Here is a 22075-nt window from a genome sequence, read left to right on the forward strand (position 1 = left end):
AACAGCATAATTTATAATAATTTTTTCATAAATTGAGTAGAAAACAGTAAAGATGTAAAATGTAATACGATTCATAATAAATTCTGGAAATAACTACCTCTAGCCAAATTACATGAACGTAACTTACTTATCATGAATTTAGTCACCACCTTTTAAGGGTGATTTCTCGGAAATGGGTGGGTTGAGGAAATTTTGGTTTAGGAAAAACCAATCTTAATTTCATACGAGCAATCAATTTTGCCGCATGAATTTAGAAACACCCTGTAAGTAGAACATGGTGAAAACATTAGGAACTTGAATTATGTATCTTATAGAAGACGTCGGGAATATTACAAACTTGTCTATGGCTTTACTCATAAGCTGTGATTACGTTCACTTGGTTTAAACATTTTTCAAAATTATATCATGAACAAAATGTTCCTTATGGTGAAGTGCAATGCGACTGTAAGAAGTTATACAGCCCGCTCTAATAATAATAATAGAAATATGTTAGCGAACTTCATTTGATAAACCAAACAACGATCAATTGAAGCAGATACTATCCATTATTTTTTATTCACATTGAGAACTGAAAAATTGCTAGCTTTCTATTCCCAATATATTGACTGATGAATGTCTCAGTGGAGTAGTTACTGCATGAATTTCTAGCAATTCTCATAATATGAGATAAAATAATGTTTTTGGAGATTTTATTATTCAAGTAACTTTATATATAATAACTGGTATTACCGATTTCGGGATGGATATTGCTTGGTGGTTGGACATGGGATTTTTTGACGATGAGGGTAAAATGCTTTTGAATAAGAGGTGCAACTCCTAACAGTGCTGGTCTACAATAATAGATCTAGCAACTTAAACCATAATCTAATTTAGTGTTTTTGTCTTGTTATTGGCTTCTCTCTTTTCCTAATTCTGTTCTTGCCCTGGTAGACTTCTCTGTTGTGTTTTATTTCGATAAATTTCTCTTGGGAGTTTGATAATCTCCTCCACCACATTCTATTTTGTATTTCTTACTTTCAAGCACAAACAGCAGGTGCTTAGAGCGTCTCGATCATTTTCATCATAAGTCCCTCCCCTGTGAAATTACTAAAAGCTGGACTTACTTTGCAGACCATATAAAGGTGAGTTTGAACAATACTTCCTCCTCACAACATAACATTGATCACCTTTCGAATCCAATATTCTGCAGAAAACACCGGAAAAATCATCATGCTTCCTATCTCTCCCCATTTTTCACTCTGTAAAAGCTTTTCGACATAATCCTCTGGCTCTGCTGCTTCTTCTACTCTCTAACCTTTGGAGGGTTTCACCTCTTTTTTTCCTCTTCATGTTATAGTTTTCGTGTCCTTTTAGCTTCTGCTGCCAAAAACCCTATTGCTTTCATCTGCCAGGAGATCTACTGGAATCGTGTCTGCGATGAGCTGAACGGCTGGAGAAGATACAATGTGTTAAGCACTGCATATACGTAGGACGTTCCGTCACTGTCCAGAATCAACCTATCTATACTTTTCAAATCACCCCAGATTTACGTTCTATACAGCTTCCTCTTAACTAGTCACCTCCATTAGACATGACCAAACCTTACAATTAATAATTCATCCTTGTCCGACGTCTTCCTGATGTATTTCTAAAACTTTAGTTTGGTATCTTCACTCCTAACTATCTAACTGTAGGTTCTGTCATGATGGTTTGACCTCCAATATCCACTGGGGTAATTCATTTCACACATTTATTAGTTATTAGCTCTGCTTCCGTAGTGACATATTGCTACACATGGTCTGCATTTCCTCCGCTGTGCATTTTGGTAATCACAACAACTAAGTCGTCTGCTTATCTATTAAGGAATGTTTTTGTGTGCATAATCGACAGATGGATTCAAACCTAGTTATAATCCGCCCATAATTTTTGGAATAAATTGCTTCTAAAGGTCGTTACATGTTATATGATGAAGATATATTTTGCTGTTGTTTTGTTCGGGTTGGTTTGTGTTTATTAAAATGTACTTCTTCCCAATCTTCTTTTTGTGAATATCTACACTTTACTACACATATTGTTCATTCACTGCTCACCTGTATACAGTAAACAGTTCTTTCGACAACTTTTCTATCATCAAATATTTGCCATTAGTACTGGTTTTAATGTATTTCATCTGAAAGGAATCGCATAATTTTGTATGTTTCATTCATTGTCACTCAATGAAAAATATATGGCTTTCAAATTCCATAATGTATTTTTCTTTTCCTTTCTGGAACCAAGAAGCTCTAACTTTTACTTTGGCAACCCCGAATCACACAACCGAAATCATTTCACTATTTCTAAATAATCAAATTTGGTTAGCGGGAACTAAACCAGGTGCTAATTTAAAGTCGTCACATAGTTTCTCTGCTTTGCTGATTGCACAACTATATTTGCTGCAACAGAGAAGAAAATGGCGGTTCTCATAAATAGAATATAGCGGGAGAGTGGTCTAATAACAAACAGAACCAAAAAAAAAATTAATTATAATGGATAAGTCTAACGTCGTAAACAGGACTCATATGCTTAATGATATGGAATTGATAAATAGCTTTACATATCTGGTATTGATAATGAGTAATATGAGTGGGTGCGTAGACGGAGTTAGTAGAAGAATAGCCTCTATCAAGATTGCAATGCGGAGCGTTACTAATATATAAAATACTAAAAGCAGTAAAATGAATCTGTTCAGAACTTTGGTCTTCTCAATATTCTCATACGGTTCAGAATCGTGAGCACTGCCAGTCAAAGAAAGCAAATATATTGCGGTGCTACAGGAAATCGCTTAGAATTCCCTAGACTACGAAGAGAACTAATCAGTCGATACTGGAAGGGTTGAGTATAAATATCAGAGTATTAATACTATGCGTGGAGAAAGTATTTCAATATTTTAGACATATAGCTAGAAGACGAGATATTAAAATAGACCAGCTCATAGTAATAGAAGAAGTACAGGGAAAAAGAAGTAAAGGTCGACGCTCTGATCAAATCAAACAGGTCATAGACCAAGATTTTTACATATCGCTTCACCATTCCGAATATCGAGAAATATGGAAGGAGATAATAGAAAAGGGAATAGAAACATTCTAAAGAGGTCACGACCCTCATGACTTAGGAAACGAGAGAGAAAGAGAGACACTGTTTCTAGGAGCGTCCTAAAGACACGTGATTATCTCCATTATTTTCCAAAACAATATCTTGCTAATCCAAAGGCGTCATTGGAACTGGTATGTCTGCATTGTGAAGAGCAGATAATGCAGATTGCAGATTCCGATATTACTTTTTTTATTTCTAATAAACTTCTGTTTTAAATTCAAATGTGAACTGAGTAAGGTAATAAATAACCCTTTAAATAACATATTTCTGCTCACAAATACATACAAATTTAATAATAATTTCCACCTACCAACAAAAAAGGATCTAAGAACATTGAATATTATTAAAGCTCTTATTTGGAAAGTATAAATATAGATTATAAAAATAAATGTTTGAACTGTGTAACAAAAATCGTGTAGGCTAATGTTAATTATAGATCACTCTGAATACTTTGGTAACAAACTATATTTCAATATAACGAATCTGATAAACGAGTTCTTCTTTTCTCATCTTCAATTCCTTTATCTGCTCCGATGACCCCTAGATAAACTCAATAACAGTGATATTTTTGTTGTTATTCTTGACATGATCATTTGAATAGTGAAATGACTGTGATCGTTGATCGCTGCCCAATAACAATCGTGATATCCACAGACCATTAGGAATCATTGTTGAATTAGAAATAGATGAGTGAATGTGAATAGTTGCAGTTTCGGCCGTAGGCGACAGATGTTATACATGGTGATTCTTAGAAAGTGAATAGAATAAATATACTAAAACAATTTTAAAATATTGACAGCAATAATAGTGCTCAGATCTACGTCAAATCCTCTGAACTATTGAAGTTATTCTAAATTTATTAATAAATAAATCAAAATGTAAAATATAAACTCACAAAATGTTATGATCCCATTTGTTTACAACATTGACGGCATTCACTTCGTAAAAGAAGATCAATGAAGCAATCTTTAAGCAATTATGTATCTATAAGGCGAAAAACTTGGAATGGGATTATTATCATGGAAGAGCCTTAAACATGATCTAATGAGAAAAGCTTGTACAGGAAATAATGACATCTTCCAAAAGAAGCTCGTACAATGAAACAATGATAAATAGAGAGGAATACATAGAGAGATCAGCTCAAAAATTAAACAAACCAAAATAAGAATTTTTCAATAATCTAGCATATGCTTTGATTTTGGTATAGCTTCAAAATAACGAGAGTGACATAGCAACGGAAGAAATAGGCTTGCGTAAGAAATCTAGCAGCCGGCAGCTTTTGGAATGAAACTTTATAACACTAATACAATGCCTTTCGCTTCTGTATATGAATCAGTATACCTACTCATATTGTTTATTACGAATATTGATACAATATGAATTCTTACGTTTTCTCTAATTTCTAATGGAGTTACATGTCTTTGAAGTCCTGGTTGCATAGAGTATCTTTTTGCTTTCTTGCTACTCTATCATGTACACCGCGACCCAAAAGATTTATTATGTTTCCAAGTGATACTGGAGACTTCAGTCTTTACAACTGATCTTCTATTTCTCATGCTTCCAGGTGTAATGCTCTGGAGTAATATCTTACACTTCGAAGAAATGTGGATCGAGGTTTCATTCTCTGCGCAGCAGAATCTCCAGGCTAAGTTATCTGCTAAATCAAGTATCTTCAAGTTTCCATTGAGACGATAGTACCCCAACAATATTTCTGTTAGTATTTGTAGGCTGCTTTTACTGATATATTCAGCTGATCTTCTCTAGTTATAGTCTCCCATAAGTGTCTTCGCCTGAACCCCTGTAGATTGTGCCATCATTATCTATCTTATGTTCCACTGCTTTATTGTTCTGTAGCTGATGCTCATGACCTACCAATTTTAGCGATTATGTCAGCTATTGAGTTTCTCCCTACTCCAGTTGGTTCCGGAATACCTTACAGAGTAACTTTATTTTGTTTGTACAAGCATTCCAAAACTAGATGGATACTTTCAACACTGGAGTTTAGAGCTTCAATATAGCTGCTTGGTTATCGGACAAGATATTTTTACCTGTTTGCGATAGATTTTTTCTAAATTGAACTGGACACATTTTTCAATTGCATAGGACTTAGGTCATACAGTTACATGGACTGCTTATATTCTGTTTAGCAAAATATAGGGACAATATCTATTAGGACTAATGTTAATAATAGAGTATTTTAGATTTGCTTTCTTGAAATATGAGTTATTTATTTGTCAAAAATCGATTATATGTAAACGAAAGTTGAAGTTTTGCTGCTGTCAGTTTATCAACAACCAATGTAAGAAGGTAACCAAATTATGGTATTAGCAAATTTTTCTGTATGTGATCAATTTGAAGAAGTCATACAGTTATAGGGATTATTAATCCTCATATTATCCCCGGCAGAAGAAAAGTGGGAAATACAACTATTGGAACTAATGTCAACTGGTGGGTAATTTCGATTTACTTTCTCAATATCGGGACTTTTGTCATTTGTCAAAAAATCTTTTTGTACTCTAACTTTGTACTTTTTTGGAATTGATAATCGATCTCGATTTCTTGAAAAGAATTATTTTCGATTTTTCTGAAGCAATTAAAATTGTAGTCAATGTTGTTGGGTCATTAAGAATGGCCAAGATCTTTTTGACGTTCGTACTATTAGATGTTTGGTCACTTTCTGTGGTCCAAGAAGTGTATATATTGCAACGAGTTAAAACAGTGGGAAGATTAAATTAATAGCCTGTAGTCTGGTAAATAAATCGTAAGTGAACGCTGCATGCGGTTTAGAATTAGGGATGATTTTGTAGATGTTCTTGATGTAACGATGTAGTCCACTTTTGATTCCTCTTGAGATGCGTCTTTCTATCATATGATTCAAAGAAGGAGCTCCTTGCCTGCGGCTCTAAAGAGAAACTAGTTTTATTATGTACCGTCAAGGTCGAGTTCTAATTTGATCATGTGACAAACACGATCCTATTTTGAATGAATTGGAGCTTTATACATTATAAGAAGAGCGTTTTCACTTGATTCCAGATAATAATTGTAGAGAATTATGATTATGCTCAATAGTTTGCAAAATTCGCTCTCAATTTTTCGAATAGGATATTTCTATGTAAGGAAAGAGTCAAATATCACACCTTAATGTTTTTGAGTTTTGATTGCATTATAAGTAAGATATTTTTGTTAAATTGGATTAGAAGTAGTTGAAATAGACGAGCAACAACTGTAATGATTAGATCGTCTGCATATGAAAGATACTTGGGAGAGGAATTAGATGAGAGCAAAGCTTGTTAATAGTTATATTTAATTAAGTGGTATTCACCGTTGAGGAGGAAATACCATTAGCCGAAACTCTGAAAAGATAAGAAATATTATATGTATAAAATGAAATATATATCCCTGGATATGTTTCTAAATCTTCATGATTTTTGAAAGATAGGACGAATTTATAAAACCTATAGAGCTCGTACTTAAAATATGAAAATGAAATATACAAACAAATTGATGGTTGTGCTTCCATTTCATGTGTTTTAGCCCAATTGGTAATGGAAGATCTTGAGGAAATTGGAAACATAAATAAAAAAATTCAATTTTTATCATAACAAACTTCAATTCACAATCGAGGTCGAGCAAAATAATAGAATCAATTTTCTTAATGTCAAATTATATGAAATTAACAATAACATAAGAACAGAATGGTATACAAAACCAACTTGGTCATCAAAATATTTGAACTTCAATTCGTGTTATCCTATGTATCAAAAAAGATCAGTGATAATAAGTTTGGCTGATAGATCTATTCAACTATTAGATCCGGAATTTAGATGCTTAGCTATTCAAAAAGTAAAAACTGCATTGAAAGAAAATAATTATCCGGAAAAAATGAACATATTTAAGGAAAGGATGAACAGATACTACAATCAATTTAAAAACAAAACAGAAACGAAACATCAAAACATAAAACATTTTTCCTTGACATATGTAGAAGGACTTTCCCAACAATTATCGAATTATTTCAATAAATATGATATTAATATCAGTCATATAGGACATAATATTTCACTTGATTGAAATCCAGAACACCAAAAAACAAAAGAAGTAATATTATATATCATGTGCCTTGTACTAATTATGACGCTGTCTACATAGGGCAGACAGTATTTAGAAAATAAATTAAAAGGTGATCAATACGATAAAAAAATAGAACTGCATTTACGAACCATGAAATGAAAACATAAATTCTATTATAAAGATTCGAAAATTCATGAAACGGCATCTAATACACGAAAAAGAAAAATTTTAGAAATGGTTCACATTCATAAGAACGAAAAAGCTGCAAATGATAAAAAAGGCCTAAATAATTTAAGTGAAATTTACAGCTCCAAATTCTAATAAAACTACAAATAATTTAATATTTGAGATGCAAGGAATAAGGAGAATTAATTTTTCTTATTAGAACAAATTTCTATTTTAATTTTATTTTATTTCGATATTCATGATGTAGGTGATCTATTGATCAATATAAATACACAAATTATCAGTGTCAATATCATATTTTGATAAAGACTTAAAGAAAAGTCGAAACCTCAATTTTATCTATCTTTCAAAAATTATTTAAAAAGCTAATTTTGAACCAAAATAGACCTAAAATCAAGAAAATTTAGAAACTAAAACATATCAAAAGGTCTAAGAAATAAGAAATTTAACCGTGGACATTGAGTAAAGTTAGTTTATTCATCATTCAACTGTATGGAAATAGCATGAAAAGAACGGAATATCAAATATAACTGAAATGACTTGTTATTTTCGATTTACGGCACTGGAGAAATGGGATTGAAAATCAATTAGATTGTCTTGAATCAATCAAAAAGCTAGAGAGGCCTTCCATTCACTATCTTTTCTAATAATTTGTACATGGTAAAAGAAAATGTAAGATGAAAAGCGTTGAAAGCTTCTTCGTGCTTTTTAACGGGAATTATCACGTATCCACCATTGTTTAGTAGACTATATCAATTTATAAATATCCAGAAGCTTCAGCAAGCATATGATGTGAAGCTTCTTGAGAAATATATACGTAAAGGAATCAAACAACAAACAATTTTTTTGTAGCTATAAAGAGCTCCAAACAAAATAACAGTCAGTTAAGAGATGTAATATATGCCAATTTTGTCAAAGAACATACAATGGATGTCTGAAAAGTTTCCAACCTCAACTTGAATATGTCGACACTCATCAATATAAAATTTCAGCCATTTTGGAGAAAATTGTATTTCAAGCTATCAATAAATATTTGTTTTTAAAAGGCAATACGCCTAAGCAAATGAGAGAGGAGTACGATATAGTGTAAGGAGACTCTGTATAATCATTTATGTTCGGAAAATTTTGGGCAGCTGAATTCAAAGTGACCGTATCAGCTTGACTAGCATCTGTGATAACCAGCAATAACATCGAAAAACTTTACCAAATGTTACTGGACGACCTTCTGATTGAGGATAGAGATATAGAAAAAAATGTTGCATGTCAATAGAACGCATTTGTCATATACTGACTAAAGATGCATGCATGCGTAAGCTATCCACGCGTTGAGTACTGCGTGTAATCAGTTTGGAGCTTGAGCCTTCGAATGACATTTCTCAGCCCTTACTGACGCGGATCAAGCAAAATGACTTCGACTTATGCATCGATTCATAACTATAGATGAAATTTGGATCCACCGCTACACTCCTGAAACTAAATAAATGTATTTCAAAGAAAAAACTGAAAAACATGCTTTAAAGTACATCAAACACTAAAGAGTTGAAACAATGATGAATGAAAAATACTGATATTATTGTGAAAATAGCGTAGTGCGCTTTGTTCCATATTTCTCGTACATCGAGCGCGCGACTTTTTAGTTTGTGCTTTTTGTTTTTACACATAATATATATTTTTTTGAGTTCTAGTCATTAGTATTGTTAATCTCTAACAAAGGGTGCACGGATGTTAAATTCTTCTCGAACAACATAATAAAATTTGAGGTGATAAATTCTAAAGTAATATTGAAATAGTAAATCTCCAACAGAGGCAGACAGTTGTAAAATTCGTTTCGATGTAAAGAAAAAATTAAAAAAAAATTGCCGGAAGAACAAATTTTTGTTACAATGTGTAACAGGAGAGTTACAAGCAAACAAGCTCACAAACAAACCCACATACAGGTGAAGATAATATAAGCGTGTTAAAATCAGACAAGACAGTGGATTGCAAGGGCAAACCTACTCCAGTGAAAGCAAAGCAGGTTTCATTGACCAAAAAAGTAATATCAACTGTTTTTGAGATAGTTATAGTATTCATCGCTTATTATCAAAAAAGATGAAAAAATAACAGGAAAGGTGGAGGAAGAAATTGCATAAAAGTGACCGCATTTCAAGGAAACGAGGAACATTCCATCAAAAACACTTCGGTGATTGCCTTCGTTCAAATGCACGATTTGATTGACCATCCACCGCATACATCAAATCTGACCACCACCGACAATCTACTGTGTGCTAACCTTTCACTTGCAGAAGAGAGATTTGCATCAGACGTATACGTGAGCGCCTATTTTTGAGGAGAAATACAGCAACTATCATTTTAACAGGCTAAAAAGGTTGTAGCATCGCTGGACCAAGTATGTAGATTATGTTAGAAAATAAAAACGATTATTTCTTCAACATCACTTACTATATTATCATCATAAATAAAACTGATAATTCTGAGATTGGTATGATTTCCTTGAATTTGTTAAAATTAATTGGTGTTTGTATATATGACTTGCTACACTTATTTTTTTTTATTTGCTTCATGATAAATCGAGCCTTGGCTGTGGTTCTTTGATGATCCGTGGCAACATTCCACTTAAAATGATTGGTTGGGTTATGTTGGGATTAGGAACGCTAATCCATACAACAACTGCTTTTAACTAGAACCAAAAAAAATTGTAAATGAACTATGAATAAACGATCTCTACGTTCTTGGTTGCACATGGAAAAATAAACGAACTATTGAGGGGCCGGCTCTTACCGTATTATGAACGATGATGCGCGTTTCGATAATCAAGTTAACGTCTTCGGTGACAAAAATAAGACAGTTTACCTTCGGCCTCTGAAGACGAAGAATTGGTTATAGAAACGCGCGTCAAAATGATGAGTGCTGGTGTAGTGATGATGTAAACAATGTGTTCAGTATGAGTATCATCAACGGTTCCAGAAATTCCAACTCAGTCTCTCCGCGTTGTCTCTCTTGTAGTTTCTATCCAAGTTCAGCATCTCAGTACTATATAATTTGCCTCCTTAAACTGATATTTCACCGTACGATTTATATGTTATGTAAGTTAGAATTTACATAATAAAAAACAAGACTCGTGTCCGTTAAAGTTTTGCAAACGACACGCGTCAAGAAGCAATTAAGAATAAAAAAAATTATCCAAATTAAAATATGTGAAATCATCAGTTTTCTTATTCAAAAACGAGGCGTCGTATTTTATTGCGATAATTTCTATAAATAGATATTATTAACAGTTACACCAGAAAAGGTTGATCCAAAAATAGTTATGCAAAAATATGTCTACAATATATTATTATTGACTACCAACTGAAAAAAATTCTTCATAAACAAAAAATAATACATTTTCTGTATCTGCCCACCTTGTAGGTTGTTTCTCGATCATTCCGTGGGCTCGTGCTGTCCTAGTCATAACGTGCCGCCGGCGAAACTGTCGCCGATCGTGGGAACGCGAACATAACGTGTTTCTTGAAATAGTCAGTACCGGCGTTAACTTTAGAAAAAGTTGACCGATTGTTATTTATGGATAGTTTTTTTTTACTTCATACATTTATTTTTATTATCACTTTTGGAATAAACCCTTGCTTAATCCTTATAACGCTTGGTTTGGAACAGTACTGAAAGTCTTCTTCTGTTAGCTTCTTCAGATCGCTTGCTGCTTCCTCTTCCACAATTTTTGTGGACTCAAAAAGCAAAAAATTCGATTTCTTATGATTTTAACTGCTTTGAAACTATTAGTAGAAACATATTTAAGAACCTCTTGTTTTTCAACTGTTAATATTTTATACCAGTCTTTTTGTATTTTCAAATTATTATGTGAAATTTATTGTACAGATTCTTTAACAACTCATGCCATTCCAAGAATCGTGACACAACTCACATTAGATTAAAAGACACGGATCATGTTTGAGGAGAAACAATAAACAGCTCTAATGTGAAGGAAGAGTACTGACTTTTTCACAATATCATTCGTAAGGTTTTGTGGCAACAACTGTCGGTTATAGACTTTGCGCCTGAGGACTTCTTATGTAGTCAGTTTCATTATTTGATCGCACTGTCCTGTCGTTTAAACATTTCTCTAACCTCAATCCGACGATGAGCGACTATCATTTAGTGGACTTTCATAATGATATCGCAATATAGAACAATCAAACAAAATTTATTGGTCCAAAATAGCAGAAATTTCACTAAGAATCATAGTTGTTATATCTCAAAAATGAGAAGCAACACCTTATGAAATTATTCGTAATTACTTTTATATAATAAATTTATAAAAACTTAACTTATTTCGTCTTTTTCTGTCATTCGCAACTCTCTCGTTTCTATATATTTTTTTTTCTTCATAAGTGCTCAGAAAGTTTTATTCGTGGCTTCTACGAACCAGTTGAATTTCAAACCTATCAAATCAAAGATGTCTGTACTATGTTCAAATAATCTAAGTAGAATCATTAGTCATAAAAGTCGTTGTATCATGGAGACCACGTGCAATTTGAGCTTAATTAATTCATGTGGTTTAAAACCCTTTTGTTAAAATGTTTGTGGCTTAGGTTTTTATTCAAGGTAGAACTGTCTAAGAAAGTTTTCTGAGAAATTTAACCAAAACCACTGTATCCGTGATAATGACTTTTATGTATAACAAGAGCAGAACCGAACAGCAACAAGAACAAACTATCCAAAATTAAGAGAAACAGAACAGAACAGAAAATTGAGTCTCTATAGACAATAGTGGAAATGAAATTATTAGAGGACCCCTTATGTCTCCCAGAAGTCCAGTAGATGAGGAAAAATAAACGCTGACCCTAGAAGAAAAACAAAAGCAAAAGCACATAGAAGTTCATGATATGAATACACAGCATTTAAAAGAAAAACAAAGTAGGCAAGAATCAAGAGAGAATTTTGTAAATATTAGAAACATTCAAGTTGTTACTACAAGGCACAAAACAAACAGAAAAAAATTTGATGGTGGCCACCTGATACGAAATCAATCATTAACAATATAATATAATGACCCTCTTCCAATAAATGACAGAAAATAAATGACTTAAAAGAACTTTTATCTTATATCTCAGCTTTAACTGAAAATTTTATGCGGAGATCTTTGGTGATTGGTGAGAAAGAACATACAGAAGAAAGCATTTAATCTGTAGATCCCGAAAAGATAGATGATGAAAAGGATATTACAAAAATAGAAGGTGAATAACGAACTTTATTAGTTTTCTTACAATGTATTCTATTTTAGACATAAAGGCAAAATAAAATTTTCTCAATATTATGTTAATATGGCTATAGCACCTTATTGTACCAAACACTTCATTTTTAAAAAATTTCTTTGTCTTGTATTCGAATCTATTCCAATCTATGTTTTAAATATTGAATGACCAGCGATGCTTCGTAATAGATATAGTATCGGTTTATTCTTCACTTGAATATGTTGTTTATCATTTATAATTATTTTCTTCCATTGCAGTATACGAAACCAACTTGGTCCTCAAGATATTTGATCACAAACAATATCAGTGATAAAATTAGCTGGTAGATCTATCTAGCTATCAGATCTTGAATTCAGATGCTTAGCTATTCAAAAAGCAAAAAGTGCATTGAAAGATAATAACTATCCGGAAAATATCATAAACAACATATTCAAGGAAACGATAAACTATCAAATTATCGAATTATTTCAATAAATATTGTTACGAACTCGTCCACGACATTAAACCTCCCCTGTCCACTTATAATGGAATTCGAAAATTTGGCGAAAGCCTGGCATAATTGATATACGTTATATCAGAGAATTCGTTTGATGTTGGTTTTTATATAATTGTTTATCATAGCATGCGATTTATTTACATTATTTTTTTTGAATGAATTTCTAGAAAGATCCATTTGCTTATTTGTTTTGTTTCTTTATTTTCTAGAACTTTTGAGAATTTCTTTTGGGATATATGAACAAGTTTGTTGAGCGCAGTTCGTCAGTTCATAATAAATACTCTTAGTGAAGAAAAATAGAAAAGTAACCAATGAATTTTAATTTAAAAGTTAGTTAAGTCTAGTTTAAAGTGTTTAAATAAATTAAAAAAATAAGAGACAGTATTTATAAATTCACCCCACCCATAGTAATAGTATAAATAAATAAAAAAAAACATTACAATATGATATTATTATTATTATTGCACATTAATCAAATATTTCACCAAAATAAAATCTAAAACACCTAAAATCCAAAGTTATATCAAATACCTTATATGATTGTGATGCTGTCTACATAAGGCAAATATCTCAGTATTTAGAAAATAAACCTATCATCCTATCCATCATCATCATCATCCTAGTGAACATTACAATCAGCTTAACTAGATTTTTACAACCTAAATTCTAAATTTAACATGTGTAACTCTTCTTTTTTTTATATTTTTCACATTAAACATAACTTCTTTTCACGTTTTAGGTTTAGTTTTTACTAAGTTTAGTTTTTAGTTTTTACGTATTATTACAAATATATTACTTATATAAAATACAAATATCACTTATTGACTATTCTTATAATATATAGGGTTTTTTAGGAGTTGTTGCAAAAAATTTGGGGGTGAGTAAATTATGTGAAAATAATATTGTGACATAAAAACATTTTCTAATACCCTCGTTTTTGAGTTATAGGCCTTTAAAGGAGCGAAATCATAACTTATTTATTTAAGTAAATTTCCTAAATTATACATTCGAACATCATGAATTTTCAATAGATGATTACGTATGTCCATGTAGTTTGTTTGAAGAAATAAATAATTCCACACTGCAATCTGGAAGCCAGTGGCGGCTCATGCCCAATGGTTAACAATCCGTAACTTTTAGAGGGACAACATGTACAATTTTAACATAGCAAAAACGAGTTTTTCCATCAATTTCTTATCAAAAAGTTACGCCTTGTTCAACTCGATTAAATGTATGGTGTAGTAGGAGATATGTACATTTAGAGATTTTAGTTCTTCATAGAGACATTATGAAAAAAATTATCAAAAAATGTAATTATTTATTGAAAATACTTAAGGAGGTATTAAAACACAATCAATTATTTCTAATTCAACTGCATTCTGTTGAACATCGTGTTACTTGTACAAGGAAAAAATTTAGTTGGTTAGCCTAACACTTATCAAATAAAAACAAGAAAAAAAACTATAATAATCGTTCGAAGTGGGCACCTCGCACATTTACTTATAGTAGAGAACAACTAACTACTCAAAACAACGATACGTAACTTTTCCTTGGTTTAATCAATTGCTTCTCCAGGTAAACAAATCATGTTTAACTAACACTAGAAATTGTATCCGAAATTTCAACCCTATAATCATTAAATGTTAGGAGTAGGTGCCTTGTACCCTTAACTGAAATTATTGATAGATGTTAAATAATCTTATTTCAAATAGTCAATTATAAAAATCTTAGTTTTTATTGATTACTTTATAAATTATAAAAACAGCTGTTCATATAAATACTGCATATAAAAAATTTTCGGAAGCCAGTCGATAATGCATTTTCACCAATGGCACTCCAAATGATGTTTAAAACTATTACTAAGATTCTCTTCAACGTTACCATTTGCCACATTTGCTCATTTCATTCCTAATTGCAGTTGGACTATGCCACTATTCGACATAATGGTAACGACCATTTATCAGAATACATTTTTTTGCCAATAGCGGGTAATTTGATTCGAATGTATTAATACCAGCTATTTGATCGATGGACTTATCCTTATCATACCATACGAATGCTTTTTATCAGTAGCCTTATTCATATTTTGAAGACGTACTGATGAGTACTACTATTCCGAATGTATATAAGAAGTCCCACCATTTTTTATGTAAAAAACAAGAACTAGCGAGATAAAAATATCATACTTTATTGAAGCCGCCTTGTGGATTTGTTGTTGGATATTGAACTACTGTTCAAGTTGGAGTATTCGAGATAGACGTGCCTTGGATGATTCCACAGGCTTTCAAAAATTGCACGAGGTGTTCAAACGTATGTCTCCCGAATAGATCTTGGAAATATTTTGTGATTATGCTGTACAGCGGAAAATTTTAGTACATTCCCAGCCGTTGGTGTGATGGTAAACCCAAACAAGTATTCAGTAGTACTCATAGATTCGAAAAATGTTGAGAAAAATATTGTTATGATCAATTGCGATTATATGAAGATGTTGATTACCCACCTTAACAACCGCTACTATTACAAGAATCCGAAATTGATTTGTCGACCAAATACCAATTTCAATTTCTGTATCACTTCATTTTGCAGCGTTGTCCAACAATTTAATGCCGAATAATCACCCAGTTCCTTTCTAGATTAAAATGGGCACAAGAATATTAACAACACATTGAGAACAACCGAATAACTTCATCAAATAATATATAATAATAATAATAAAAGTAAACTCAAACAAGACCTATCTAATTACCTTCAGTAAGAAGAAAAAAGGAAATATCCACTACGAAAGACCTGTTTCGCATGGAATAATTGGGGTTGTAATTAAACTTACCGTTTTACCAAAAATCGCGAATAACTCATTTTTTTATCTTTAACGTCGAGAAATATTTTTTCCATACATGGGAATAGTGAGGAATTTTATAATTTCATTTATAATTATATTTTGAACAATTTTACTGATTTTCACCTTGCTGTAACTTTATGTATCTTCACGTTAATTTTTGGTATAATTTGACTGGACTAATAAGCATCGAAATGAATTGAATGTTAAATAATAAAAATATAATTTGTATCATATGCTGGAGCCGACACTGTCTAAACATGAGGTCCAAAACAAAAACGCGACGATGTATATTTTTTTCTACCACCGCACCGCCGCCGACTCCTTTTCTGCTTGTTCCATTCAATAGCTGAATGTCGATAGCCGTTTATTTTTTTACTTCGTTGTACTATAGCGACCAGATAATGTTTTTTTGGTTCATTAAAAAGGAATTATAACCCAGTACACCTTTTTATTTTACTAACTACTTTTAATTAAATGAATCACCTTAGTTAACATGAGCGTATCTAGAATATTATACAAACACAAGTTTTATCTCTATGGAAGGAAAGTTAGTACTAATTCATTCCAATGAATTTAACACTAGTTATACAGGGTGCTTAAAAAAGGTGATCCTGTCTCTAGGGTAGATGGAAATATATACATTCTTATTCTTACGATTTTGCCGCAACGACTGGCAACATTGTATTAAAATTTTTAAGGATTATGTTTTGAAAGCTGATACATCCAATGAATATGTTTTTATGTCTAACGATAGAGGGCGCTAGGTGCACGGTTTGTACCAAGTAGTATTGAACATAACTTTTACAATTTCGGTTATTTCTTAATAAATTTTCAGATCAAAATATTCCGAAAATCACAGTATCGAGATTCATCAAGAGTACCTTCTTGGTGTAAAATTAAATGATGTTTTAAATATAAACAATAAGTTAAAAAAATTTAAGGGGAAATACATAGATTAAGGTATAACGTTCTTATGGAGTATCTTATAGCGTACACTCAGGTTGCCCGTCTTTAAAGTGGGCTGCCAAAATTTCTAATAGTCAGAGGCTAGGCAACCATTTTTTGTCTAAAACTAGAAAGTTCAAGCTTTCATTTGATACCAAAATCATGTTTCAACTTATAGGTTAAGTATCTATACCAAAATTTAAAAAATCAAAAAATGGTTGCATGACTGGGGACTATAAGTCCTATATCATTGTTTTCGTCTATTTGATTACTACGTTCTCCATTAATCTATGTCCTTTAACCAATCAGTGTCCTTTTTAAGCGGCCGGCTCTCGGATTATATTCACAATTAAACGTAGACATAGATAAAAGTTATGTAGAATAAGTATATAAAGATGTGTTTACATTGATTCAAATAAATAAGCAAATGGTCTCATGTCTAGATGGAAGAAATGGAAGGAAATAAAGCTAACAAAAAAGAAATTCAACTAAAATAACGGGAGCCTTAGGGATATTAATTAATTTCCCAATCATTAATATAAGACCACCAACAACAATTACTACTTGTGCGGCTATGGAAGGTAAAACAACTTACAGCGAGCTTTTCCTGAAGACCAACTTTCTAAAAATTTTTAACTATATCTTCTTATGTTTCTGTCAGTCTTTGGAGATTGTATGACTAGTGGAAGACTACGAATACCTTAGATTACTCCCAAATTATTTGTTTTTTATTCCACGCAGCATGTTGAGCTATCTTGACTCAGTCGGCGGCAATCATTCGGGGGAGAGGCTGACTGGCATTTCGTTCACGAAATAGAAATTTGTTTTACGTATAAAAATTTTAATCTAGCAAGGTGAGTGTTTATATCTACAATATTTATAAAGTAGCTTTTTATGGTATTTTAAACAGAGTACCAGAATCTGTAGTTTTTGAATGAAATCTATTAACTTCAAAATTTATGTAGTTTGAACCAAGTGGATAGGGCAAATTAAGTACCGTATCTGCTTTGCCCACTATTAATAATTATTGCAAAATATCTCACGATAATAATCTCATTATTTTTTTTTTCTATTTTAGATTGTAAATTAATATGAAAATAAAACTTAACGCTAGTAGGATCCAGATATAATGCAAATGGCTATAAATTCATACAAGGTAGGAATCAATGAAGAGCACAGCTAAAAAGTATAAGCAACCTTGTATAGATACGTAAAAAGCGGTAGTTTTGCTATAAAACTTGGCCGGATCTTCCTGTTTTCACTGAAGACCAAGAGGTAGAATTAACAACATATCTCAGAGACATAAATAGTGTTTTTGGACTGATGCAAGAGGAGCTTCCACTTATTCAAAGAAAAATAATTTAAAATATCCATATTTCGAGCAAAGTACAGTTATAAATTCTCTAAAAAGTAACACAGTGACACCAGAGACTACACAATCAGTTATTACACCTAAATCAAGCTAATCAAAACTTTGCTGACCCAGGACCTGGGACGAGTCACTGCAACCTTTTGGTGTTGAGATCTATACCACATCCAACTAACCCAACAACCTCTTGTGAATGTAAATTACAAAAATCAGGAATCTAAACTAGTACACCAATAAAAGAAAACTATAATAAAGAAATAAGATGATTGAGAGAAAAAATAAGGTAAACCTTCAAAGAATATTAGAAAATTCAATGTTATTTCATGTTTTTTCTGTAGCGACATGTATATTTAAGAGGACGACAATTCAAACTAAAAATTGGATTCGATGTGACATTTGTTACCTTTGGTGTCACGAAGAGTGTTTGAAAGTACTGCAGAGTATATTTGTGATAATTGTTTCTAATTTTTTATTGAGTTAAAGATGTGTTTTTTCAGCTAATAATTATTTTCACAAATTGGAAGGTGGATGTTTACTTTGCCCAAGTACAGTATCCACTTTGCTCATGGCCCAGAGCAAAACGATTTTTTATTTTAGTTACTGTTGATTATTTTTGTATTATGTGAAAGAACTGGTTATATTACTTGTTAGAGCCAGTAATAAAGACTGTTTTGAGTCATTAACTTTGCTTTTATTCACCAAGCTTTCGTCCATGTAGTAAAGTGTCGCTATTTTTACTTGACGAACTATAAAATGTATTAAATAATTTCAACTGCAAAATTGATTTACTTCGGGGATGCACGGTTGACAGTGGCGGTTCACAGTGTTGCGATCGATGCATGGACGGTTGACAGTGGCGGTTCACAGTGTTGCGATAAATACATGTCATAATTATTTTAAGATGTTTTTCGGATTTTAGTTTATTCAATTTTAGTGTTTTTAGTTTATGTGGTTTTCCTAGTCACTAGCCAAATGGCCGACGATACGGAATATTCAGCCGCAGCTTTACCTACCTACCCGCATTCTGCGAAGAGCTGTTCGTTTGTAGGTCCTTTCTTTTGCTTTTTGATTCTATTGCAATGCACAATACTATACCATTCTAAACCCACCAAAATCACTCCCCCCACATGATTAATGTCCTCAACCAATTCACAAACAATCCAACGAACCGGCTCCGTTACTTTGAGCACGAATTCTTTCGAATTTAAAAGTTTTAATTGCGATCTTTTCGGTCGTTTTGCGATAGAATGCGACGTCATCATATCATTATGCGACGCCGCCGTAGTAGTTATGATAATGATGGTAGGTACCTAGTAACCTAAACTAGGTAGGTACCCAGTAACATAACCTAGGTAGATACCTAGTAATTTAAATCTAGTTAGGTTAGGTCAAGATACCTTGAAGCACACCATCATTATCGTAAATAACGCTGCAACGGTGGCGTCACAAAAGGATCTGATGATGTCGCATTATATAGGAAAACGATCACAATTGAAATTTTTGGGATAGAAAAAAGTTGTGCTCCAAGGTAACGGGGCCTAACGAACTTTTCTCTATGTAAGAATTTACTCGATTCTCGACTATACAAATGTTTTGGTACTAAAATCATCAGCATCTGAAATAATCCTCGTAAAATTTCAGTTGCTATTTCTTATCCCTTCGTTGCTATGCTCGCTTTTTATAATTTTCTTTATTTCCGTGTCTAAAACTATTTGATATTAGTTGCTAATTTTTGTTTCAAAATATATACCATGTAATTTAATGATATGCAATGTACAGGGTCCTTCACGACGAACTGAATCGATATGTATATGGGAAAGTTCTGCGACTAGTGATCTGAAAATTTGCTTGCGTAGGTTTTCCGAAATGCTCGTTTTAGCTAAAATACTTTCAGTCTTCTGAAACTTTCGGTTATACCGGAAGTGGACCCAAACTTGGGGGTGGTTTTCGGGATCCGGGACCCATGCCATCTTTCAGCAATTAATTAGCAATAAATTACCCCGAAGAGCGCGCGTCCGTAACTATTTTCGTCGCCGAGATAGCGTTTCCGGGCTGCCGTAGCTCAAGACCGCCGAGGGGTTGTCGAGTTCGAGTCTTGTGGGTGGTTTTCGGGATCCGGGACCCATGTCATCTTTCAGCAATTAATTAGCAATAAATTACCTCGAAGAGCGCGCGTCCGTAACTATTTTCGTCGCCGAGATAGCGTTTCCGGGCTGCCGTAGCTCAAGACCGCCGAGGGGTTGTCGAGTTCGAGTCTTGGGGGTGGTTTTCGGGATCCGGGACCCATGTCATCTTTCAGCAATTAATTAGCAATAAATTACCTCGAAGAGCGCGCGTCCGTAACTATTTTCGTCGCCGAGATAGCGTTTCTGGGCTGCCGTAGCTCAAGACCGCCGAGGGGTTGTGGAGTTCGAGTCTTGGGGGTGGTTTTCGGGATCCGGGACCCATGTCATCTTTCAGCAATTAATTAGCAATAAATTACCCCAAAGAGCGCGCGTCTGTAACTATTTTCGTCGCCGAGATAGCGTTTCTGGGCTGCCGTAGCTCAAGACCGCCGAGGGGTTGTGGAGTTCGAGTCTTGGGGGTGGTTTTCGGGATCCGGGACCCATGCCATCTTTCAGCAATTAATTAGCAATAAATTATCGCGCTAAGCTCGTTTCGATAGCTTTCACCGTTGCCGAGATAATGCATATGGCTGCCGTAGCTTAATATTAAGGTAGGGGGGAGTCGCGTTTCTCGTGAACCGCTTGAGCAATAAAATCGCTTTTTGGGTAATAAATTAGCAATTAAATAGTAAAAAATTATGGTACTAGTCCGGGCGCTCCCCCCTAAAAAAGCTGCCGCAACTTAATATACGTTGGTTTTTATTAATTTTTTGGAATCTATGCATAATTTCAATATACTTTTATTTGAGTTATCGTATGCCTAATGTTCACCATTTTTCAATTATTTCACATTTACGGAATTTTTGGACACATGCAGCCCTCCACTAAAAAAAATATATTTCTAAGTTTAAGTGAGTCAGGTATAATTTTTTCGGGATTTGGACGAATAATACTTACAGCTTTCAAAATCAGTGAAAAGCTTAACAAAAATATATATAGGGTGTTCAGAAAATAGCGTCGAATTTCTCTATGTAAAAACCTCGAACACTTTTTTTCAAATGGCAAACCTCATTTTTCTTTTGGATTCTACGCTTTAAATTAAGGGGGTTTTTAATTTACTTCACTTTAATTTAATTTTTAGTTTTGTTCTTCTTCTCTTAGTGTAGTGTTTTTGAATATTTTTAAGTATTTTCATTTTTGATTCGTTAACTGTCATAATTGGTTGTTCGCCATCGACAAGTGACAATTAAAAACTATGAAAATTTCAGTTTTTTTAAGGTTCTACAAAAACCATTAATTTGAGATATATGAATTTACTAACAAAGTCCCCTTAATTAAAAGCGTAGAATCCAATGGCAAACAGAAAAATGGGGGTTGCCATTTGAAAAAGCTAAGTTTTTAGATATCGAAATTCGGCAACATTTTCTGAATACCCTTTATAAATTTTTGTCAAGGTTTTCACATATTTTGGAAGCTGTAAGTGTTGTTTGTCCAAATCCCAAAAATATTAGACCTGACTTACTTAAACTTAGAAATATAATATTTTTGTGAAGGGCTGCATGTGTGCAAATTTTCAGAACACTAGTTTCAGTACTTTCTCATATGCATATCGATTCAGTTCGATGTGAAGGACCCTGTACATATATTATGATTTACATTAAATTAAAGCTTTGATTTGACAAGTATTCATCAAATTTCGTG

General features: G+C 32.9%; 1 protein-coding gene across 4 annotated transcripts in view; it reads left to right on the forward strand.

Annotated features, from left to right (window-relative positions):
* The window catches only part of LOC130897109 (leucine zipper putative tumor suppressor 2 homolog), a 301729-nt gene that overhangs the window by 217326 nt on the left and 62328 nt on the right, over window positions 1-22075 (forward strand). The window lies entirely within an intron of this gene.

This window comes from Diorhabda carinulata, chromosome 8, assembly GCF_026250575.1.
Source record: "Diorhabda carinulata isolate Delta chromosome 8, icDioCari1.1, whole genome shotgun sequence".
NCBI lineage: Eukaryota > Metazoa > Arthropoda > Insecta > Coleoptera > Chrysomelidae > Diorhabda > Diorhabda carinulata.